We start from the raw sequence: 26,865 nt of genomic DNA, 5'->3' as shown, positions 1-26,865 counted from the left end.
GAGAGCAGCTGGCCAGTGCGCATGTGCGGCGGCCAGCTGTTCTTCCAGATTCTGTCATGCGCATGTGCACCTGCCAGCTGCTCTCTTCCAGGTTCTAGCATGTGCACTGGAACCCAGAAGAGAGCATCTGGCCAGTACACATGCGCACCGGACCAGCTGACTGGTGCAAATGTACATGACAGAAGCAGGAAGAGCAGCTGGAGACGGCATGTGTGCCCACAGAGAGGGCTTTGCATGCTACCTCTGGCACACATGCCATATTTTCACCATCACAGCTCTATGTAATATTTTATTGAAAGAAGTTCAGTTGTAAATATATCTCATGCATTATGTGGCACTCATGCAATTCCCATTGAGTTTCTGATTAGGTAATCACTTCTTCCAGGGCTATTCAAATTTGGTCATAGGATAGACAATACTGTTTTAGTGACAAAATATATCAGTAATTTTAGCAAACAGTGACACATAAGGTAATAAAATGAACGTATTATTCCCAGTGCAAAATTCCTATTACTGACGCAAATGGAAGCAAATCTCTTCTCTCCCTCTTTTCTGAAATGAATGATAAACCATGATGTTTCTTTTCTAATCTCATCAAGATAATGTAAACACTTTTGGGCTGGCACAAAATGATCAAGAAAGAAAAGAAATTTATTATTTTGTTAACTGTTAAAGTTAGATGTGCTTGTTTTCATCTATTTTTCTTTCATCTTATTTTACAAAAAGAGTAATGATACTCAGTGCATAAATAATGTTCCCTACTTATATGTGCACACAACCATACAACCAAGATGACCATCTTAGTGTACTTTACTTCAGATTCATTGTGTGGCTATTTCAAGCTGGGCAACTCAAAATGTCAAAAACTCAATGCCTTTTGGGAGATAGATGTCATGATGTTTGTAAGAAAGTTGACCTTTTACTATAACCTCAAAATGAGGTTTTTGCTAGGAGAATCTTGCCTTTAGTGATGAGAACATTGATTCTATTGTTGTTATGTCCATTTTTTTTGTTGGAATGCATTCCTTATTGTCATGTTCTCACAGCAATCTGTGTCAATTTTCTTGTCAACTTTCTGTCTTCTGTGGGTTCAGAGTTTTTGCCCTGACTTCTGTGTTGGTCATCTTAGCCCACTGACCTAACCCTGCTCTTGTTCTGTACCTCACCTGATTTGTGTGCTTCCTGGGATTTCCCAAGCTATACTTAACCATTGAATGTTTACTTTGGGACTTTCTTCAGAAAGAAAAAGGAAGCTCTGTTACCTTTTTTGCTTACTTCTCTCTCACCAGTGAGTCAAAGGAGGATTCTTCAAAATAATTGCTCATATGCTCCATCCTACTTAGATGTTTCCCTTGCCTGGATTTCTGTCACTGTTGTTCTCATCATCCTATTGTGAAACTGCCAGATAATCATGAAATCCCAAGAATGGCCTCACTGTATCTCACCTGCTTTGTGTGCTTCCTGGGATTTCCCAAGTTATACTTAACTGTCGAATGTTTACTTATTCTTCGCTCACACATTAAAAAGGCTGGGGATACCTTCTCATTTATTTATTCTTTGTTTACAGAATTTGAATTAGGCCCTCCTTTAAGAATGGATGGAAGAAAAAATGAGTCTGAAAAGACTTTTCTCACGGCCAATCAAGGACAGGCAATAGTATCTTTTTTTCTTGAAAATGTTTGAGCAATTTTAGCCTTGGAACTACAACGTAGAAAACAGTTCTGAGTCTACAGGATTTTCTTATTTGTGTAGCTACATTTAGTTATATGTTACATCTGTTTCTCTTTTCTTACTGGATGGAGATCTCTACCTTTTATCTTCACAAGAGCAACCCTACATGGTAGGTTGGGATAACAGAGAGTAACTGGGCCACAAATGGTCCAGGACGTTTTCATAACTGATGGTAGATTAACCTCTCAGTAGCCAGGACTAATTTCTTAATCACTATTTCACAGTGGCTTATTAATTATTAGTAATGTATAATTAGTACCCATTAATAGTTCCACCTGTTATTTAGCTATTAGATGACTTTCCCTAAAATGAAAGCTCTTCATCCTTAACTTTCAAAATTATACAAACAAGTTTTAAAAGCTTCTGTAGTGTTTGTGTGTGTGTGTGTGTGTGTGTCACTCTATATTATAACAATTCCAGTCTAGTCTTCCAATCTCCTCTTTGCAGCAAAAGGGAAACAGCACAATTCACTTTTGTGGGTTGGGAAACAAGCTTTTGAATTATCCTCCAAGGAGCAAGTAACTTTCATTTGATGTGTCAGGGTGCTGTCTGTGTTTTTCTTTTCAGAAATTTATATTATTTTCTACTACCTTGAGTATAAATCATTTCTCCCAATAACCTGCTCTGTAATAACCTTGCTTTGCTGCTGCTTGGTTGTATCACATATCATCAAATTATAAATCCTTTTTGGTTTAGTAGGAGACAATAGAAAGTGTTTCTTTTGGTAGTTTTTTGAGGATAGCGGGGAGAATAAAATACATATAGCTTTTCATCCGGCTTGTTGCCTAATCAGTGACAGTTACAAAGAAATAAATACATGAGTTTTTCTACTATTCAGCAATTATATCAGACTCCTAAACAGATTTTAATTGGGACTTAAATATATTCATGTTTAATATTCCATAGATGGGTAATAGCTGTAAAGTGGTAGCTTTATACGTCATTCGGTGAATCTTTATGGAACGCTGCAAAAACAAAAAACAAAGTCATTTGGTTCAAAATACAGCAAAGAATTATTGGGGGTAGCACAAAAATCATTTATTTTATCACACATTCATTAATTCATCCTACAACACTGTACAAAACCAACTAGCCCAATATAATTCCCGGCAGAGGTCTCCGGAAAGTACGTGTAACTCCTTTTCATTCTGAAAAATAATATTGAAATTAATGAGGGGGTGGTAATAAAAACAAGAAGTCCAATTTACAAGGTTTTTATAGCCTCCTATACTTTAACTAAAATGGTCCAGTTGAATGTTTCCTTTAGAAAACTCACTGCATCTCTGCAGCAAAAATATCTCTTTAAAAAGATTCCCCACCCCCACCCTTGACTATTGCAGAAGGGCATGGGAATCAAACTCTTCTCTTGGGATCTACTTGACAGTTTCTTTAGATAAGTGGCTTAAACAAAAAGATTTCCTTGGCATAGTGGTATGGTTATATCGATCTATTTTGAGCTTTTTCTTGAATTTGTGTGTGCTGATGGATCTGTCCCATTACTCCTCAACAGAGGTTCAGAAAGGGATATTTACTTTGCTTGGATATTTCGTATTTCCCCAAATAACATTGGTTTTCTGGAAATTATAAGACAGTAAATATTTGGTCCATTGTCAAAAGTGCTTAAAGTGACCTCTAAAACCTTCTGTCCCGTTTGCAGTTGGCAAAGGGGAAGGAGTGATGCTTAATATTTTCTCCCTATCCTGTGTGAAATTTTTCAGCACTTTCTTGAGTAAGGAGCTCAGCATGATTTCTTTCTTCTTCCCACAGATTTTGCTTTTCCCCTGGTGACATAAGTAGAGCCAGTTCAATGATCCTATGCTCTGTATTCTGAACAGTTATATAGCAACATTCTAGAGTTTTAAGAGAGTAATAATAATAATAATAAGTTTGAATTTATTAGCCGCTCCCTTTCCAAGTAGGACTCGGGGCGGCGTACAATGGGGCATATAAAACACAAAAAATATATAAAACACATAGGCGTACATACAGAACATACATACAGATACACAAACACGGACTCGGAGGAGGTAAACAATTTACATCATATAAACAGTTAAAAGACCCGCATTAAAATACCCCAATTGTAAAAACCCGATATAAAATTAAGATTTAACGTTTAAAATACAATTTAAAAACAGTTAGGAGGAATAAGAATAATTATGATTGAGCCAGGCCAGATAATTGAAAGAGGTGGGTCTTCAGCTGTACACGGAAGGAGCGGAGATCGGAAGTAATCCTGATGTCACGGGGGAGGTCATTCCACAGGGCTGGGCCCACCACAGAGAAGGCTCTGCTCCTGGGTGTCGCCCCCCGGCACTGTTTGGCGGACGGCACCCGGAGAAGTCCCTCTCTGTGTGAGCGAATTGGTCGTAGGGATGTGTGGGGCAGGATGCGATCCTGCATATAACTAGGCCCTGTGCCATGAAGCGCTTTAAAGATCATAATCAAAACCTTGAAACGCACTCGGTAGACCACAGGAAGCCAGTGCAGCTCGCGCAGGAGAGGTGTTACAGGGGAGTACCTAGTCCTCCCCATAATCACCCGCGCGGCCGCGTTCTGGACCAACTGTAGTCTCCGAGTGCATCTCAAGGGAAGCCCCATGTAGAGAGCATTGCAGTAATCCAGGCGAGACGTCACTAGCGCATGGGTGACTGTGCGTAGGGCATCCCGGTCCAATAAGGGGCGCAATTGGCGCATCAGGCGGACCTGATGGAACGCCCCCCTTGCCACGGCTGTTACATGGTTATCCATGGACAGCCGGGCATCCAGGAGGACGCCCAAATTGCGCACCTGTTCCATGGGGGCTAGTTGGACGCCCCCGATGGCCAGGGATGGAAACACCTGGTTGAACCGGGAGGCCGGAAGCCACAGCCACTCCGTCTTGGAAGGGTTGAGTTTTAGTCGGTTGCCATCCATCCAGACCCGTACGGCCTCCAGACACCGGGACATCATTTCGACGGCCTCATTGGGGTGGTTCGGGGTGGAAATGTATAGCTGAGTATCATCAGCATACAGATGATATCCCACCCCAAAACCACGGATGATCTCGCCCAGCGGTTTCATATATGTGTTGAACAGGAGAGGCGAGAGTACCGATCCCTGTGGCACTCCACATGTGAGTGGCCTCCGGGTCGAACTCTGCTCCCCTGTCAACACACGTTGCGTCCGATCAGAGAGGTAGGAGCCAAACCACCGTAAGACGGTGCCCCTGACTCCCAGCCCCTCTAGCCGGTGCAACAGGATACCATGGTCGATGGTATCGAACGCCGCCGAGAGATCTAATAGGACCAGGATAGAGGAACAACCCCTATCTCTGGCCCTCCAGAGATCATCTACCAATGCGACCAAGGCCGTCTCTGTGCTGTGCCCGGGTCGGAAGCCGGACTGGCGCGGGTCTAGATAATCATTTTCCTCCAGGTGACGTGGGAACTGCTGTGCTACCACACTCTCTACAACCTTCGCTAAAAAAGGAAGGTTGGAGACTGGACGATAATTGACTAGGTCCGTTGGGTCCAGGGAAGGCTTCTTGAGCAGGGGCCTCACCACCGCCTCTTTCAAGGCGGCCGGTAGAGAACCCTCACCCAACGAGGCGTTCACCAGGCCCAGGAGCCAGTCGCGCGTAACCTCCCAGGATGCCAGTACAAGCCAGGAGGGACACGGGTCCAATAAACATGTGGTAGGTCGCAGACGTCCACGCAACCTGTCCAAATCCTCGATGGCAACCGAGTCAAACTCCTCCCAAAGCGGTCCCTCAAGACTCGCAGCGGGCGTCTCTACTGAATCACTGAAAGGGGTCCATCCCATCCGGATTTGAGCGACTTTGTCCTGTAGATAATTCCCAAACTCCTCTGCTCTGCCCTGTAGTGGGGCTTCCCGTGGTCTCTCAAACAAGAGGGAACGGGTCACCCGAAATAGGGCAGCAGGGCGGTTATCTGCAGACGCAATAAGAGCGGCACAATGTTGACGTTTGGCCGCTCTTAATGCCACAAGGTACGTCTTCAAATATGCTCGTACCTGTGCTCGGTCAAATTCGGAACGGGAGGATCTCCAACGACTCTCTAGGCGTCTCTTGTGGCGTTTCATCACCCTTAGCTCCTCGGTAAACCAAGGTGCCAGGGTGGTTCGTCGCCGCAAGAGAGGCCGCAAAGGCGCCACCCGGTCTAGGGCCCCGGTAGTCGCACTATTCCATGCGTCTACCAGGTCCTCCACTCGGGGGCGGGTCAGGTCCACAGTAGGTGGCCCAAGTTCCGTCTGGAACCTATCCGGTTCCATCAGGCGCTTGGGGCGGAACCATCTAATACCTTCCAGTTCCGCCTCCTCGCGGCGGGGGGTCGCACCAGGGAAGTCCAGCCGGAGAAGTGAGTGATCCGACCATGACAGGGGAATAGTGTCTAGATCCCCTATTCCCAGATCACTCGTCCACTGGCCAGAGACAAAAACAAGGTCCAGGGTGTGGCCTCCCTCGTGAGTAGGGCCCTGAATTAACTGGGTCAGGTCCATGGCTGTCATGGAAGCCATGAACTCCCGAACCCCCTCAGACGCTTCTCCCATCGACGGCAGATTAAAATCCCCCATCACTAAAAGTTTGGGGGTCTCAACCGCCACCGATGTGATCAGCTCAAGGAGTTCGGGCAGGGCCGCTGAAGTATAGCGAGGAGCCAGGTATACTATCAGCAGGCCCAACTGCCTCCCTGGGCCCCATCTCACGACGAGGGACTCACACCCGGATGTCTGCGGCACAGTGAACTCTCTCGGCTCTAAGTCTTCCCGGATAATCACAGCTACCCCACCGCCCCTTCCCTGGGCCCGAGGCTGGTGAAATGCTCGATAACCTGGTGGGCACATTTCCACAAGGGGTAGACCTCCCTCGTGGCCCAACCAGGTCTCGGTTATTCCGGCGAGGTCCGGCTCCCCCTCCAAAATTAGATCGTGGATGAGGGGGGCCTTATTGACAACGGACCTCGCATTGCATAACAGCAGTCTCAGGCCTTGGGTCTGTAGGTCCTGACCACCTAGTATGCAGGGGTTGGTACAAACGACCGGGAATGACCAAAAGCCCCGGTCTCCCAACCGACTACGTGCTCTTAAGTTGTCCTCACACCTGCCCCTCCCCACGACTGTTGGTATTAAGGAGCCCTGAACAGGAATGCTATCTTCCCTCTCCTCCCCCACTCCGCTCCCTCCTCTTTCGACCACACCTAAGTGCCTGGCTCTACCATCCCTCCTAACCGATTCCCCCCCCCACCCCTAGAACCCCTTACAATTTTTAAAAAAGATTTTATTAAAAAACCCCTCAATGTGCGCTTCCTCCACCTCTCTGGGTTAATAAACCCGTCCTCGAGGTGGGTCCTAGAAAGGGCAGGAGGACATAACTGCGAGAGGGGGGATTCTCGCAGTAAAATAAGGTCAGACCTCGCATACATGACAAATAGTAGATAGTAAATACGCCGGGCTACAGAAGGATTCTGGGTGCTGAGATGTTAAATAAGTCTACCCGTAGAAATCATAGCGAACGGCAGCTAAGATCACAAGATGAGAAAAGAAGGGGAAAGAAATCGGTAGAAGTAGCTAAGAATAAATAGGCCCACCATAGGGTTAGGAAGTTCTTCAAAGTCCATAAGTTAGGCAGTTCTTCAAAGTCCATAGGGGGTGAGAAGGTGATTCATAGCGACAGGGGGGGGGAATTCAAATAGTTCCCCGTAGTTCTTCCAAGCCCCTGATAGTAAAAATTCTCAGAGACTATACGACGGCTGGTGAACAAGCCCTGATGGGGAGGGGGTGGTGTCAGCGGCTCACCGTGCATCTTTCAAGCGCCAGCGTCGCCACCGTGCCATTTCAGAAGGCCTCTATTATTCATTCCGATGCCCTCCGCAGATCCAACATCCCCGGTGACTCAGATGATTCATAATGGATGTTTCGTGCCCAGCCCCAACCTCCCACGATGTCCACTGGGCTTCTAGAAGGCTCGGGGCACCCGGCGGGTCCAGCGAGTCGGGGGATTGATGTTTAACGCCCCCCGGTGGTCTTCCGGGCCGCCTCTGCCACCAACAGCTCCCTCCACCACCTCTCATACGGGGCGCCATCGTATCCCCCGTCACTAACCGCTCAAGGCGTCGTTGGTCTTGCCTCAGGCTGTCGTAGCTGTCGTGGCTTGTAAAAAACGCCCGCAAACGCCAGCCAGATAGATCGAAATGTTAGAGTCAAAACGACAGCTCCAGCAGCCGACGACGCCTGCAATCCCCCCAGGAGTAAGCCGACGCGCCCAAACGCCAAACGCCAAAACGCCGACCCAAACGCCAAACGCCAAAACGCCGACCGCCATTTCCCAGCTCACTTCAGGTTTTAAGCTCGATTTACTTTCTTCCACCTTTCTGTGCCGTCCGGCCACCCTGGGGGACCACTAGGGTCCAGAAATAAGCCAGGGTGGTCATTGAGTAGATTCGTGGTCCTCCAGTTCATCAACGGGCCAGCAGCACCCAGCCCAGGTCAAAAGAGCCCCCGCAAAAACGCGGAGCTCAGAGGCTGACCGCCATCCTCCAGGAAGCTCCTCCTCCTTCCTCTTTTAGTAAGTTAAAAAAAAGTAAGATAGTATTATTTTAAGCTAAAAAAATCCTGAGATTCTCTTTATAGAGTTTTAAAACATTCCAAATCATTGCACAGAATATCAATTTATCCCTGCCTACACAGAGACGCAGTGGCTCAGTGGCTTAAAAGTCACAGGAGGTCTGTGATCCAGCAGTTTGAGTCCTAACATCACATGATGAAGTGAGTTCCTGTCACTTGCTTCAGCTACTCTCCAAAATCAGCAACTTTAGGCAAAATGGGAGAGAAATATTAGAAAAGGAAAATGATTGGAGACTGGAGGCAAAGAACAGGTGCAAGAATTGGGTATGTCTAGTTTAATGAAAGAAGGACTAGAGGTGAGATAATAGCAGTGTTCCAATATCCAGGGGCTGCCACAAAGAAAAGGGAGTCAAACTATTCTCCAAAGCACCTGAGGGCAGAACAAGAAGCAATGGATGGAAACTAATCAAGGAGGGAACCAACCTAGAATAGAAGAGATATTTCTTTAATTTATCTTTAATAAAAGATTTAATTAATTGTTCTTAATTGGAACAATTAATCAGTGGAATGACTTTCTTCCAGAAATTATGGATTCTTCAACATTAAAGTTTTATAAGAAGAGATTGGACAACCATTTGTCTGAAATGTTATGTGATTTCCTGCTTGAGCAGGGGGTTGAACCAGAAGACCTCCAAGATCCGTTTCAATTTTGTTTGTCTGTTGTTCTATTACAAAATTATTTGAAATCTTTTGGAAGAAAAAGAAGAAAGCTTACTTCTCTCTTTAGTGTATAATTTTTTTATTAAAACTTGAAAACATGAAATTAAAATGAATACCAAGTAATGTAAAGGAAGGAAGAAAAGAAAGAAAGCAAAGAAAACGCAAAAAAGTGCAAGTAAAGAAAAAAAGTTGAAGAAAAATAGAAAAGAAAGAAAAAATATATAATGAAGTAACTTTTTATATTCTTCACAACAGTTTATTCATACAAATATATTTAACCCCGCTCTATAAAGTTACATACTCTTCTTTCTTAAACTTTCCTGTCTAATCATCAAAACCATAAATTATGTCTTTTTTTTTCATTTTTATGCAAAGGAATCCATAAGAGGCTTCCAGTTTTAATGAAGATGTCTTTTCTCTAATCAAAGAAGTCAGTTCATTAGTTTCAGCTAAATTTGTCAACCAACAATTCCTCCATAGTGGGCAGTATTGAATTTTTATGCATATTGTAATCTTGCTTCAGTAATCATTTATTGAAATATTCCATTTCTTCCCTGGAAATCCTACCAAACAGTGGTCTCTGGGGAGTTTAGAACCCTGGGAAACAAGGGAATGCCATCTATATATTTTCCTTTGTCTTTACTACTGTATATTCTTATTTTCTCTTTTATACTGTATATTTTTATTTTTCTATTTTTTCTTTGTATTCTTTCATTTCCCTTAGTTTCCCTTAGTTGTTACCTTCTTCATTGTAATCTTTAATAAAATTACTATTTAAAAAAACTAATCCAAATGTATTGAAGTAGATGTTCTCCATGAAATGGATTTCACGGGGATGGGGGGGAATCCACATGAATGTTTTAGATTTTTCATTGTGTCCTGGGGCTTTCTTCTACCTATGTATTTTTTTAAAAAGAAAAAGAAACAGAAAAATAGTGTTTTATTTTTGTGGGTAGAAAACAGATCTCTGAAATCCTTGGCCAAAGGAGACACAGATATTTTATTTTCCAGGCACTTGGATTATTTAACTTCTAACTGTTATTCTCAATTACATGTTCTCCAAGGCCTCATGCTGCTATTTCAATGTGTAAAGAACTGATTGCCCAAGTGTGTTATTTAGAGAGTGCAACAGTCTCTTCTGTAAGTGAATGATTGCAAAAGCTACAAATAGTTTGGTCTTTCTTTTTGGAACTAATGCACAGTGTCTGCTTGAGATTTTATTCTAGCTCATCACAGAATAATACCAGCTGTGATGAGGCAACAGAAGGCAACAGAATGTGGTTCAGCAACAACTATATAGGATTAATGATTCAAATATAATTACTGGGTTTTTTTGAGTATAAGCCGTTCTTCCCCCTCCCCCCAAAAAAGTGGGTTGAAATGTCTGTGCGTCTTATACACCAAATGTTGCCGAAGCACTACCCACCTGCCAGCCCCCACCCTTTGGCCATTTTTTTGGTTTCCACGCATCGCGTTTTCAGCCTCTGCACACTCCATTTTAGACTTGTTCCAGGCTGTGGGGATCGCCACAACACATTGCTGCCAATCACTGCCTCCACACATCACATTTTCAGCCTCCATGTGACATGTGTTCAGCCTCCGCATGCCTTATTTTAGACCCATTCCAGGTTGCGGGGATCACCACAGCACATCGCCGCCGATCGCCGCCTCCCTGCATTACATTTTCAACCTCCCGCGTTACATATTTGGCTTCCACATATCCTGTTTTTGGCCTCCATGCATCACATTTTTGGCCAGTTCCTGGTGGCAAGGATACTGCCACCACTGCTGTGATCCCCATTGCCTGGAACTGGCTGAAAACATGACATGCAGAGGCCGAAAACACAATGCACATGGGTCAAAAATGCAATGCACGGAGGCCAAAAACACAATGCCTGGAGGCAGCAATGAGCTGTGGTGATCCCCACAGCCCGGAACAGCTGATTGGTAGTATTCCAGGAAGTCGATCCAACTGCCAATCAGCTGCTCATGCTGAATCAGGCTGCAATGACATGCTTAAGGTGACCAGGCTGTTTGCTGTTTGCTGCAAGGACGTTAGCCAGATGAATACCGGTGGATGCTGGTAGGCAGGAACAGATTTTTTTTCCTTGTTTTCCTCTCTAAAAACTAATGTGTGTCTTATACTCCAGAGCATCTTACACTCCGAAAAATGCAGTAAATGCACTACGAGCTGCCCAGATATATCCACACTAACCCTAACCCTAACCCTAACCCCACTGCTTTCTGATTGGTTTGCATAGTAAGTGTCATCACTATATGACAAAATGAAATAAAAGTGTTGGGATGGGTTGTTGTTGTTGTTTTTTGGGGTAAGGGCTTTGTAAGGAATTGCAGAATTCCAGAGGACTAACATATCTCTGATGCATTTGAGATTGGAAACAGGATCTGAAGAACAGTTAAGTTCTTTTATTGCTGCTGCCTAAGTATAGTCTGTGGAAAATATTCATTTCCATAAATGATGCATAAGACCAGACAGTGTAGAAAAGCAGCCTCAGGTAGATAGTCCCAATGCTATACATTGCACTCCACATTTTGTAAATAATCTGTTTGTGCTACTAACAACTGGAACAGCTGTCTTCTAAAATCATGGAGAATAAGGAGGAAATTGGGGCAAATTTGAAATCAATTAAATATTACCGCCACTGCTATTTTCACAGTGTATTTTTCTGAAAGACAGAACATTTTTAAACCATTTATTGAAACAAAAGTCACAGCAACATTTCAGGACCTGTAGCTTAGTTTCCAAAATTCCCTGCACTCTGCCAATAAGTAGAATGTATTTTTAAAAACATTTCTCCTTGCTTTGTCCTTACAGTCTCATCTCATCTCCTTACTTCCTGCTTCTCTGTTTAGGCATTTAAATCTATCTATCTATCTATCTATCTATCTATCTATCTATCTATCTATCTATCTATCTATGTTTACATACATACATATATACATACATGCATATGCATATGCATATGCATATGCATATGCATATGCATATACATATACATATACATATACATATACATATACATATACATATACATATACATATACATATACATATACATATACATATACATATACATATACATATACATATACATATACATATACATATACATATATATATATATATATATATATATATATATATATATATATATATATAATCTACCTATCTATCCAATTCATATGGTTACCCAATTACCATAAAAAATCTGGATGCCAATATAAGATGGTTGGTATGAATGATTCATAAGCCATCCTGATTTCTGTTCATCATTCCCAGTGCTCTGGCTGGACCCTAAGCTATTACCATATTAATCTAGTATAAGATAAACAGAAAACTTAAAAAACTAGACCTGACCTCAGGCATTCATATAAGGCAGTTTTTAAAATTCATCTTCAGTACAGCCAAGGCTGGTCAAGTGCAAATTCAGTTTTACCTCTTTGCCAGATTTACATATTGGCAATTTTCACTTTAATTAAAATTATAGGCGATCGACTCCCTATTTAATTGCGACAAGCTGTTTATTTCCATATAAATCTCCCCAATATCAATGTACCATTTCTTTTATTAGTGGCAAGTTAGTATTGTAATATTATTTTCTATTCCATTCCCAAAGTAATTATTGTTATTTATATGATATTCTTTGTATGCCTATGAAAATTACGTATAAGTCTTTTTTGCCCGTCTTTCTAGTACTTTATGAAATATTTGCATATTGCCTAGGTTTCTCTTTAAAATGCTGAGTGGTCGAAGTATCATTATCCTAGATTTTGCCAGCCCTTGAACTTTCTTTAGCAAGACTCCCAAAAGTCAATTTAAGAAAATATTTACATTTTGTTTGATTATTTCTACAGGTGAGGTTCAATTATTTATTGGAGAAAGGCATATGGGAAATAGGAATGTTAAAGTTTGTGTAATTGATGTTTTTATTAGGATACTTCTAACTTAAGGAATGTCTTTAGGGCCCAGCTTATGCTGCTAAAGTAAGAAATGATGATAAGTAATAAAGAAATATTTCTTACAAATGCAATTCTGTCTAGGTCTCTAAAGACTTTTTTAGAGACACACACATAGGATTGCAAATTCAGCCCTTCATAAAGTAACAAGCAAACAAAAAGTAGTAAAATTAAAATATATTGAGCAAGCCGCTAAGTTTTATTCATTAAATATTATTTGTACAGGTAGTTCTCAACATACAACCTTTAATTTAGCGATCATTCAAAGTTACAACAGCACTGGAAAAAATGATTTATGACCAAGCCTTGCACTTAAAACATCACAGCTTGTCTGTGGTCACGTGATTGCAATCTGGGCATTTAGTAATCTGCTTGCATTTATAACAATTGCAGCATCTGAGTCACATGAATGTCATTTGCAACATCCCCAATTCAATAGATAGGCTGGCAAGGAAGGTCATGGTCTGGTTTGCTTAACCTAATTACTATGACAAAAATGGTCATATGATAAAATCAGATGTAGAAATGTGATGTTTCACTTAACAACTGCACTACTTAACAATGAATTTTCTGATCCTAATTGTGGGCACAGGCCAAGACATACCTGTAGTTAAATAACTAAGGATTGCTGTAGTGTTGTGATATTTTTCCAGATTTGCTATACTGTATTTTAATTTTACAATGTAATTTTTCTGTTAATCATAGTGATTTTCTCTAGTAAGTTCTCTAGTGTTTAACTATATTCTATGTTTCAGTATTTATGTATATCAGATGTATATCAGATTTCTATATTAAGAATCTTCCACTATCATGATGCCATCCAGATTTGTAGGTTCTGCAGCAATTGTGCTGGCTAGAATGTGTGGGTGGTATGTAGTACAACACATGTAGTACAACACATATTAGGTTGTGGAAGGTTTCTGCAAAGTAGGACTGGTGAAATTAGATCAAAGGTTTATGAAATAATCATTAAATCATTGAAGGAGAAATGGCTTTGTAAAATATTCCCCACAGTCTGCTTTGTTAGTTTAATTAACAGTGTTATTGCCCTGATAAAACATCCATCTATAAACCAAATCAATATGTATACATATAACTTCATGAAAACAGACTGAAAGAAGGCTGAAATTACACACAATTGCCTAATTTAATGAATATAAAGAATCTCAGACATAGCACAATATAGCAAACAAAAGATGCCTAGGGTAAATTCCTGGCTAAAGGTTTTATCTATCTCTATAGAAGTAGCCGCTTCCTGCAACAAAAGCCTTTTGCCTGTTTTTTCCTGAGACTTTCATAGATTTTTTTTTGAAGATTTCACTTTAATTAGAGGCTGCAAGGAAGGTAGAAAACTTCATTCTTTTTCCAGCCCTATTCCCCAATGTAGTCCAAAGTTCTGTTGCTTGTTTTAAAAGGGCCAAGTCATTTGTATCTCCAGCACACAGAGAGAGTCTGAGGTAATGTGTCTCTGAGGGTGTACATGGCCATGAGCCATGTCTCATGGGAATGTGGACTGTGTCCCCAGGCAAGGAAGTGACATTTATGATTAGCCTTCCTTTGTAAAACTGTTTTTCCCCATTGTTTGAATTAATGTTTAAGGTAAAGGTAAATGTTCCCCTCGCACATATGTGCTAGTTGTTCCTGACTCTAGGGGGCAGTGCTCATCTCCATTTCAAAGCCGAAGAGCCAGCACTGTCCGAAGACATCTCCGTGGTCATATGGCTGACATGACTAAACACCGAAGGCACACGGAACGCTGTTACCTTCCCACCAAAGGTGGTTCCCATTTTTCTACTTGCATTTTTACATGCTTTTGAACTGCTAGGTTGGCAGAAGATGGGACAACTAACAGGAGCTCACTCCATTACGTGGCACTAGGGATTTGAACCACCAAACTGCTGATCTTTCTTATCAACAAGCTCAGTGCCTTAGCCCCTAAGCCCTTTTATGTTTAGAATTCTACATGTTAGCTTTTTTGTTTCAGCAAAAGATTAAAAAGATGTGTAACATCTCACAATTTCTCTATTAAGTGTGGCTACACTATGTTTATCATTATTGACATGTATATGAAGATCTCCATTCTTAGTCTTCCATTCTTAATAAGCACACTCTTTTGTGGACAGTCTTGCAGGACTTAAAAGGGCTGGCTGATCTACAGTATGTATATGGAGGAAAGTTAAAGTTATTTCATATAAATTGGAAGAGTGGGTTTACGGAAGAAAACACAATATTTTAGACTTGCACACAAGCTACCTGATTGGCAACAGTGAAACTAATAGATGTGAGTTAAATTTACACATTCTGCATCTTTTTTACTCCAAGAACCTAAACCGACATAGCAGTGAATTATTTCTGCCCATTTCCATGGATCTGGGAGAAACTCAGGGTGCTTGGAGGAACAGAACCTGCCATTTCCTGTGGTCACTTTTTTTTAGGACATAACTTTCATCATATTGAAAATTGCATTAATGAACTCTGAACAAAGAAGGTTGAGACTGAATTGCTGAAAAAACAACTTTCAGTAGGATTTTTTCTAGTTGTGCTATCTCTATATAATAATTTGTCAACAATATGGAAATAATTGATTACCCCAACAATTCAAATCGTTACAGTTCAGAGTTGCATGCTTGGGTTTTTTTTCAGCAGTGAAAGAAAAGAAATTTGCTTTAGAAACTAAAGGGATTTCAGAGCAGATAATTACTGGTTAAATTTAGAATGCAAGAATCTTTCATCCAATCATCAACAGTGTCATGAAGTCAGAATTTTATCTGTGAGTCTCTTTTCTTTGCAATTACTTAATTTATTTGGCTTCATTTGAGTAGGGTCTAGTAGGAATAATAAAACCTAACCCTTTATCAGTGGCCCTTTCAAGTAAAGCCTTTTTAAGACTGAAATTGGAGCACTCCTTATTATTAATTAATTAAATGTTATGAATTACATTTTTTGCCACTCATCTCCTCTATAAGGTATTTTATTGCACTGAATATATATTTATATATAAACTACTATTTGCACCTAAAATTAACAGCAGTATGTTATGATGTTATAAACTGTCTTTATAACTCAAAGGAAAAACGTGACATTTGATCCCTGTGCAAAGTGTAGCCTTCAAAGTATAGTTTATAATATCAATTATTCTTTGTATAATTTTTGCTGCAAATGTGAATGTAAAATTATGAAAAGTAATTTCTCAGATCATCTCATACAGTAAATGAAAGATACAGCCATGAAAGACTGCAGCAATGTCAGCAATCACTTACCTTTTAATGAACAAATGCTTTTCCCCTTCAAAATCTGAAATGGTGAAAGTTAGATAAAGGTGAGAACAATGAAAAAGCTGAAACAGTAAAGATCACAATGCATTACATTTGTATGTCTACAATGTCCTGTGGGATGGAAGATGTCTAATATCCATTTCTAATGACTCCTTCTTTGTTATACTGCTTTATCACAAAAATAATATTTTTGTAGAAATATTCTACAGATACCCATACTTCTGAACTGGTAATCAGAGTGAAAAGCTATTTAGAAGTTCACTTTTCTATATATTGCAGTCTAACATAATTGGACAGGGAGTAACGGGTTTCTGATCTCATCTCTGCCTTCAATAACTTACCCATTGCTTCTACTTTGTAAAGTGTCAGTGAGCTACTTCAGAGGATTTTTTCCCCAAATAATATGTGTAAGGTGAGAGGTGTACTATACATTAAAAGATAGAACAATAGCTAGTTCCTACATGCCAATATGTGTAAAAAGTAGTTCATGATATTTAATTGTCATTCTTCTCTGTTCCATGATTCCCTAGTGCAAGCAAGTACTAAATAAATGGTGCTCTGCAGGTAAGGAACAGTCCTTGCAAAGTCCTGTAAAATATCTTTTGTTTTCTTGATTGACATTTTGTACAAAAAAACTGCAGTTCCTCCTGTCTAATAGCTCTGCTTTACTGTAACTGTTGCCAGCTTTAACAAGAGGTGCCTTTGTGTTTGCTTTTGATTTTCACTGTTGGAATTGTATCATGATTATTTGTTGTTTTGAAGTTGGATTGTATTTTTATTGGGCTACTTGATTCTGTATATTGACTGACATTTATTGACTTATTAAGTGATGTGAACAATTGCACAGGATGATAGAATGTGGTATACAAAAGTATTAAATGCACAAAGGACATAATAATTAATAATATAATTGCACTGAGTGAAAATAAAATGTAGATTTTTTTCCCAGTCCCAATTTTTACTGTTCTTTAGCACTGGATTGACTGGATTCAGGAGAAAACCATTAATCTATTAGTTGTATGATTGCAAAAACCAGAATGAGTCGAGTAGCATCTTTGCTGACGTTCTTAAGTCACTGTCAACAACATTATAGGAGTGCCATGTTAATTAATGGTAGCCAAAAATCAGGCAGATTCCAGTAGCACCTTTTCAGAATGACCCTCAATTAAAAAGCATAAGCTTTCATGAACTACAGCAGCATACTTTATCATATGACCAGTGTTTATGAAAAGCTTACCCTATTATAATCAAATGTGGAAGTCTGAAAAGATGACACCAGACTCAATAACATTGATTAACATTGCTCTCTTCCTGATGTTGTTAGCAGTAATATAGGAACAAATAGAACAATTAGAACATCATCAGAGTTGGAAGGGACCTTAGAGGTCTTGTAGTTCAACCCTCTGCTCTAGCAGGAGATTCTATAGCATTTCAGACAAGTGGCTGTCCAGTCTCTTGTTAAAAACCTCTAGCGACTGAGCACCCACAACTTCTGAAGGCAAGCTGTTCCACTGGTTGATTGTTCTCACTGTCAGGCAATTTCTCCTTAGTTCTAGATTTTCTTCTCTCCTTGGTTAGTTTCCAACCATTGCTTTTCGCCTTGTCTGATGCTTTGGAAAATGTTGAACATTATCACGTGATCATGCCTTTTTTCAAAGGGGCTAGAAAATGGCATGCACATGACAATACAGTATTATCATGCAAATACTTCAACCTATGATCTTGTTTTAATTGATGAGAGGAAAATATATAATGACAGCATTTCCCCGATTAGATCATTATGCCCATATCATTGTGCCCATATGTACTTTGTCATATATGCTTACGTAATTTCTGTCCGCAATTTTCATCTTTAAATGACATTGACTTCTTTTAGGCAGTCAATGCCTGAATGTCATCTGTGTTCCTTTTCTTTCAGACCACGATAGTACATTTTCAGTTACTTGCTTCACGCAAAAGCTTGTTTGCTTACTGCACTCCAGGTTTAATAATGATTAAATGGGATTATTTAATCTATAGACAGAAAGGTGGAGAGTCCAAGGCTCTTCCCTCAGAAGCCCTTTGTGTCAATCAACCTTGTGTCACTCCTGTCTTGGAATAACCATTTGGAGTTCTTACTGTCACCACCAAATTTCTCGGGAGGTACCTGACCCAGCATTCTCCCCCTAACCCACAGTTAACTCCCACAGCCTGTGCTGTTTTTCTCTTAACATTTAAAAATTCCTGTAGCATTGAAGGAATAACTAGGGAAATCAGCCTTTTATCTGTTGTGGAGAGATAGGCCAAATTCAGAGATAAGCAGAATGCAGATTTTTTTTATATATGAGAGAGGGGAAGCTAGTCTAAAAACATGCTGTTTACCTTTTAAATATTACTGGGCAGAAACATTCAGAGATGGAGAAGATAAAAACACAGAGCTGTTCAAATCACTGACTGCATCTTAAAGAATGCCAATAGAAAAATATAAAGATAAATATAAGACTCTAGACAGACAACAAGATGATATTGGTCTATTCCTCCTCTGTTGTACGTAAATTCCAAGCAACATAACATTAATGAGCTTGCATTGAGAAAATAAACAACTGATATAACTGTCAAGATTGTACCACTTCGCTTCTTTCAAACCCTAATGCTTTTCAACTTGCCAATGAATTGGGGGGAGGGAAGGGGAAATGGGATGTATTCAAGATTGCGAGAGCATGGAAACCATCAAGGTCACCACTGCAGATGCTTGAGAAAGAGATGGATTGTTCCTATAACCAAAGGACATCTCATAATAATTGGACAATGTGATCACCTGGGGTGGGGAAAAGAGGAAACTATTGTTTACAGTAACTAGTCAAACATTTGGGCAGGAGAACTGGAGCTGGTTTTGTTTCTTCAGTACCAACATGGTGTATCTAATATAATTTTACTTTTACCAATTCAAATCTCCTGAGAATTGTTCCTTGTTTTTGATTCACTAGTCAGATAGTTGACAATATTGTTGATTAGTACAAATTTATTTATTTATTAAATTTATATGCCTCCTCTCTCAATATACAAAGTATGTTTACAGGTGAAACTCGAAAAATTAGAATATTGTGCAAAAGTTCATTTATTTCAGTAATGCAATTTAAAAGGTGAAAGTAATATATGGGATAGATTCATTACATGCAAAGCAAGATAGTTCAAGCCGTGATTTGTAATAATTGTGATGATTATGGCTTACAGCTCTTGAAAACCCCAAATCCACAATTTCACCTGTATATACCTTGTTTTAAATATAGTGGCATAAGCTATATAGCTACAAACAGAATTTATCAAACAACCTCCAGTCTTCCAGATATAGATTTTTTTTTTGAAATATGAAATGTGTGAGAGAGATACAACATCTCTCAAAAAGATTTATATTCTTTCTAGTTTTCTTCATGGCTCATAAAAGTGGTGGGCTTAATTTTTTACTTAAATTCCTTGCTACTCAATTCAATAATTTCCAGGATATTAAATTTATTGAGAATTTCAACCATTCAACAGTCATTAGAAAGTTAACATAACAGTGTCTAATGTCAGGCTGTGTTCAACAAGATGGCTAAGATACCGAGCAGACATTAGCTGTGTGATAGTGTAGCTTAATTATTTTTTTAATGTGAACACTTCAGAAACAGAGTATTTTAGCTTTTCCTATACGTACTAGTGATGGGTGTTTTTTTTTTTCAGTTCTTTCAGGAAATTTAAACATTGCATCCCATTTTGTTACAGTTGGTTAAATTCTCCAGCCTGACATGTAAAAACAGCTTCAGGTTATGTTGTCCTGTCATCATTATACAGAATTTCACAGGCTTTATTACCCTTTTCAATAACCCTGTGAGAGAGGTGATAGAAAGAATTTTGGAAACATTTTGCATATGCAAATGTAAGAATTAGGATGGTTGACTTTACCAAAGTGAAACTTGAACCAAACTCTTTTTAGCTCATTCCCCTCCCTGGTTGGGGAAGGGGGGGGTGTACTATTGTGAACTTTTCAAAAAGCAGTGAAATTAAAGGTAATGTATTAATATTTGTTTATAAAATATCCCAGACTTAACACAAAGCCAAACTAACCTTAAACTAGACTCAATATATAGTGGTTTATTTTTCTTCCCCATTCTTTAGTTAACTCTGATATACTTGCTAGATATCAAAGTTGCTGTTATATTTCAAAGGAATCCGCACTTTGAAGAATACCTGTGGCTCTTTTCCTTATGTATTTTATCATTTACAATCAAAATTCCAGAATGATAGGTCCTATTAACTCTATGCATATTTGAATTGTCTTTCAGCAACATTCTGTATAATATATACAGTTATGTAGGTATACAGTAAAAATGTGTCACGTATGCAATGTGCCTACACAGGGGGGTTTGACTAGAAGACCTCCAAGGTCCCTTCCAACTCTGCTATTGTATTGTATTGTATTGTATTGTATTGTATTGTATTGTATTGCATTGCATTGCATTGCATTGCATTGCATTGCATTGCATTGTAAACTTGGGGCTCTTGAATTAGTACAAGAGACCAGTGACTCATTTTAATCTTCCAGCTTCAGAAATAAATGATTGCTTGGATTCTTTTCACTTGCTGCCATTTATTGGGAGAGATTTTACCCTACAAGGGAGAAACCAAACATGCATAAAGCCAGGTACAATTTAGACGGAACCACATAGCTTCAGATGTGAAGATGGGCAACCAAAGCAGCTGGTTACTTCTGGAATGCTAGTCTTGCAATCCCAAAATGGCATACAAATGCTTTAAACATCAGACAAAGCAAAATAAAGCAAAAAAACAGTAGGACTTTGCGAAGTGTCTTCCATGTTCACCTGAACATAACTTCTCTTTGGAACATTCAAATGTATCTGAAAAAATTAAATTTGAAAGGAAAATTTCTTTCCGTATCTCAGCTTTATAAGAAAATAAACAACCCCTTAGATTATATTTTTTAGACACAAAAAACAAAAAAATAGTTTTAAATAATATGATCCATCAATACGGACACTATTACAATAATACATTTAGTAGTAATGTATGCAATCCATTATTGTTTGCACAAATGTTTTGTACAAACATGTTTGAAAAAATGTTTACAAAATGTATACTTGGGAAATTTGCATTATGGACAATTACATCAAAAGTAATTTATAAAATAGAAAGCTGAATGCAAAACAGTATATTATAGGTTATTGTATTTCTCAGCATGAGCTAAAACCATTGCATATGCTTTAAATTACATGCACAGTATGTGACTGAATGAAATAAATGAATGCATGTAGCACTCCCCCAAATTAGATATAAACACAGCCACACATCCCTATTTTCTTTAGTTCTTGGAAACAAATTAATAGCCAGTACAATTGATAGAAAACTGATAAAATGCACTGAAATACATTGGTATCGTGTGCATTCTAGCTTAAGTTTCAAAATATTCTCCTAGGGCTTCTCTAAACAGACCACTTTATTGTAAAAAAAAAAAAACCTTAAAAGAGGGTAAATAAGGACTGCAACTGTGTAATGTGATCTGTTTTCTGTACAAAAGGGCACAACAACCATTTTACATGAGCAAAAAAACACCAAGCTGTTAGCCAATCCTTCAAAGGGAATACATCTTAATTCAGATCAGTTTGAATCCTCAGCTATGATTTATGTATTCTATAGAGAAAGAATCTCTTAACCCACATCCAGCTCCATCACTGCTTCCAGGCAATAAATAATTCAAGGTTTCCATAGTGTCTTTAGCACCTGTTAGATATCTTCAGCAAACCAGTGGTATACAAAATCAAAAAGATGAGTGTTGATGTGAACAAATATAAAATAAAAAGCAAGAACCAGAATATTTCTCCCCTTTATGAGAAGACATACTGTAACTAGACAAAACACTATCCATGAGTCTTAGAATGGTCAAGGGCTGTAAAAGACTATCATGAAAAATTTCACTACAAGGTCCAGCAAAACTATTAGAGCAACTTTTCTATGCAATGCCTCACTTTCCATGGCAACATAAGCTGCTTCCAACAACTATACTACAACAAATCACCGAGAAGTCAGATTTAAAAAGATTTAAATAGCTGTCACTTTTTTAAAAAAGAAAAGACTGAAATCAATTTTGCCTTTTCTTGTTTAGAATCCTGTTCAGAAATAATTGGCCAATAATAAATAAATTTCTGCTTACTATACTAGTTCAATTAATGCTCTGTCGGGCATCCTTTAAATTCATACTAGGTCTTGCCTATGCTTTCTGCACCTAATGATGAAAACATAATTATCATAAAAATTTCACAAAATATATATATCATTTTATGACAAAATGTGTAAAGGCTTCTCTGCAAACTTTCAGGATTAGATAGATAAATTTTCTATTTGTATGAAGTGAAAGCATGATGCTGGGTGCCAATCAAAATCTTGAGACACAAAATATCATATATTTTTTCCTCTTCTTCCTAGGCAATAATCATAAAATGTAACTCTACTACTATTCATACAGACTATCTTCTATATTCCATTATGGGATCAAGAATTTGGGATTACATGACTGATTCCATCATTCTTAATTTGTATTAAAGCATGACTTTGTGATTTATCATGACTCAGAAATGCTAATCTCCTCCAATAGAATAACTTTCCTTCCCTGGCTAGTTGCAGAATTAATGCAAAATTTACAGAGTATTACAGATTTTCTTTTGTTTTATTTCCAAATAGCAGGTGGATTGAGATCCCTTTCCTGCTCAAGTAGAGGACGGAGCACCTAAAACCATATGCTTTTATCACTAATCCATATTTGTTGATCCTTAACATATTTAGCCCTGATATTAAAATATCCTAAACAGACGCCTGAAAATCTCAGCTCAGTAGACTTTCATTCAGTAGTATATACAATCCTAAAAAAATGACGTATTCTATAACAATGTAATCATTACATCTGGTTTCACACCAAAACTATTTGAAAGCTTCAGATAGTACAAAAGCATTTAGGTTGTTAACAGCTGCTTTGATCTGGGCTCATAATATATCCATGTGAAAAAATCTGCAGAAGTTTCTATTTTGGACCAGTAGTGGGATCCTAATTTTTTTACTACTAGTTCTGTGGGAGTCACTTTGTGGGCATGACATGGCTTTGTGGGTGTGTGGCTTTGTGGGCATGGCAGGGGAAGGATACTATTCCCTCCATTCCCTCCACACTCCTGGGGGAAGTTTACTGCAAAATCCCCATTCCCTCCTTATCCCACTAACCTGCTTTTCAGCTCTGTTCATTAGCTGGGAGGCTGAGAAGCAGTGGGGGCAGGGTCAGCCTATTTCCCAGTTCTCCGAACTACTCAAAATGTTCACTACCAGTTCTCCAGAACCTGTCAGAACTGGGTGAACAACACCTCTGTTTTGGACATAAGATGCTGAGTTTAACAATTAATTTAATTATTCAGGCCAGGCTGTGCTACTTTCTTGAAATGAATTTGTCTGAACACTAAAAGCTCTTTGCTTTCAGTGCTCTGTCGTCAGGCGGCAGGAAGGCTTTCTCCTGGGTTGATTCCCAAACCTCCTTAGAAAGGTGCATTTTGCTTCCATTTCTCTCACATTCTAAGAAACAAGACATTTCTGCTGAGCCAATCTTAATAAACTGGATTCTCTGAGATTGTACGCATCATGTGAATTGTCCCAAAGAGAAGGAAAGTGTTGGCTGTATAAATGCCGCTTTTCCGTTTCTAAGACTTTTCTTTGACCCTCCCTTGGAGTGAGCTACAAAGTAAGAGTGATTATCGTTGGGCCTTCTGCAGTCATGTATGTATGCTGTCTTTGAATCCAAACAAATTTGCGTATTAAAAAAGCATTCCATTATGCTGTGGTCAATGAGTACATTCACTTGATAGTTGTAAATACTTCCGCTATTGAAGATCTTTCCTCTTCTGAGGAAAATAATTTCCTCTGCTTGATCAAAGATAGCACAAAACTCCATGTATCAATTTGGCAAATTTCACCCATTCAGAAGAGGCTCTTACACCTGCAGATTACATCCTTTTTTCCACACTCAGAATTGTTGTAATTATCTGCATTTTATTCCTAACAATGGGGGAAGATTTGTAGCTAAAACAAAGAACAAAGAATAAAATGAAATTCTGCACTGGATTCAAAGAGAGGAAGATTTTGTCTGAAGTAGTCCAAACCATTAAAGATGGCTCTGAAACTTGTTTTCCTTGTTCAAAGACTTATAGAGAGGACTAATAGCACCAAATTCAGAATGATATGCAATTTGAATAAATAAGTTGAAGAATTTTGAGTGACACAGAATGCATATTCTATAAATTTATTATAATCTTCCATTATAGCAATTTGAGGTAATCAATAAGAAACAAAAACAGCCTCAAGCTCACCTTTTAAAAACTATCACCATCACCATCACCAAAACGTAAATGTCCAGTTTGTCTGATAAACGTAAAACAAACAAAAATTTCACATTCTAAAAATGTTGAATTATGCAGTATGTATGTATAAGATAAAGGTATAGATTCCCCTCGCACATATGTGCTAATTGTTCCTGACTCTAGGGGGCAGTGCTCATCTCTGTTTCAAAGCTGAAGAGCCAGCACTTTCTGAAGATGTCTCCATGGTCATGTGGCCAGCATGACTAAATGCCAAAGGCGCACGGAACACTGTCACCTTAACACCAAAGGTGGTTCCTACTTGCATTTTTACATGCTTTCGAACTGCTAGGTTGGCAGAAGCTGGGACAAGTAACAGGAGCTCACTCCATTATGCGGCGCTAGGGATTCGAACCGCTGAACTGCCAACCTTTCTGATGGACAAGCTCAACATCTTAGCCACTGAGCCACCATGCCCCTAGTATGTACGTATGGTCTTTTTCATATAATTGTCCATCTCACAAACATGATTAGCCAAGAGAAAGCTCCAGTTATGAGTAGAGATGTACAAATCACTATTGTTTCCTCTGTCTACAAATTCAACACATTTGGAAGGGGGTTAAGTGGAAAATTATTTTATTTTTAATTCAAGACTGGAACATAGCATTGTTTCAGTTTTACTTGTTTTTAAACCTTCTCTCACACATAAACAACATTCCTTCATTTCTAAACTTATATTGAATTGTGAAAGGCATAGCTATGTGCAAATACTTTCATAAATCCTATAAACTATTTATACGCTGCCACCATCAGTTATCCTACAAGAAGCTAGAACTAGTTTCAGTGATTTGATAATGCAAGGTATTATCAAATCACCACACTTTCCTGAAATATCTGCAGTGCAACTTTAATTGATGAATTTTACTTCGTAAAGTCCTACTGAAACTACTTTTAAAGTGCTTTCCATCACCTTCAAGCTGGCAGAAAATATGTCAGAATCACAATTCTTGCCACAACCGTTGAGCCCTGTTTTGCCAGAAGTAATAAGGATGGCAAGTGGGCCTGTACTTTCATTTTCAATTTAGGATAAATTAATAGCAATAGCACTTAGACTTATATTCCATTTCATAGTGCTTTCCAGCACTCTCTGGGTGGTTTACAGTGTCAGCATATTGAACCCAACAATTTGGGTCCTCATTTTACTGACCTCGGAAGGATGGAAGGATGGATCAACCTTGAGCTAGTCATGGTCAAATTCCAAGTGTTTGGGTAGAGTTAGCCTATAATATTGCATTCTAACCATTAAACCACCAAGTTAAGGAGACCAATTTGTGTGGATTCCTTCAGAATAGTGTCTTCTTCAATCAAGCATTCAGTAAGAGAGCTATTATCAATCATTTTCTATACATTTGGTGTGGCAAGTCTGGATTAGAGACAGTCACCTGTTGGGTTGCTTGATCAACAGATTACAGCAGAATGTTCTACTTTTGTGACTTGTGAGACTATTTCTCAATGTGAGTCTGGCCCATTGCAACAGACCGCAAACATTGAGAAGAAGCAAGGAGTGATGTGGGAGGGTATTGCAAAGGAATGACAGTGCTGGTAGTAACTCCAGTTCTAGCTTTGCAACTGGCAGCACCTGGAAAAAGCCTAAGGACAGCCATGGAGCTGTAATGGAATAAGCAAAATAACACTGCACTCTCCATCAAATCAATAATAATAACAGCAATTTTAGTCAAAACCTTTGTTAGCCAAGAAGCAGGAAATCTAGAATGCATGTAATGCAAACAAAACCAGTAAAGCACAATCATCCGAACACATCTGTCTTTTCCAATTTAATCCCTCACTTGCAAAACTAGCAGTAACTCTTTCAAAAGGAGTCCTGGTGGTGCAGTGATTGGAATGCAGTATTGCAGGCTAATTCTGCCCACTGCTAGGTTGACTCAGCCTTCCATCCTTGAGAGGTTGATAAAATGAGGACTTTGATTGTTGAGGGCAATGTGCTGATGTTGTAAATCTCTCAAAGAGTGCTGTAAAGCACTGTGAAGTGATATATAAGTCTAAATGCTATTGCTAATTGCTAAAAGAGCACTAAACTCCTGTTTAATAATCCATTCCTCTTTCAAAAGGACACTAAACCCATGACACCCATATAATCTACTAAAAGCTTTGGATATTGCCTATCGGGTATTACTTAGCCAGATGCCTCTTCAGAAATCGAAATGGCCAGGCAG

The 26,865-nt window shown here is 39.2% G+C and overlaps 1 long non-coding RNA gene across 1 annotated transcript in view; it reads right to left on the bottom strand.

The window, feature by feature from the left end:
- Positions 1-2,606: 2,606 nt before the first annotated feature.
- LOC309383688 overlaps positions 2,607-26,865 on the bottom strand; it is a 46,325-nt gene continuing 22,066 nt past the window's right edge. Inside the window, exons 2-3 of the long non-coding RNA XR_014173898.1 lie at positions 16,254-16,287; positions 2,607-2,696 (exon numbers count right to left, since the gene is read on the bottom strand). This is a non-coding gene — a long non-coding RNA (uncharacterized lncRNA). The remainder of the gene's footprint in view (positions 2,697-16,253; positions 16,288-26,865) is intronic.

The sequence above is a fragment of the Natrix helvetica genome (assembly GCF_964273705.1).
Source record: "Natrix helvetica genome assembly, chromosome: 1".
NCBI lineage: Eukaryota > Metazoa > Chordata > Lepidosauria > Squamata > Natricidae > Natrix > Natrix helvetica.
This window is presented reverse-complemented; position numbering and strand designations above follow the sequence as displayed.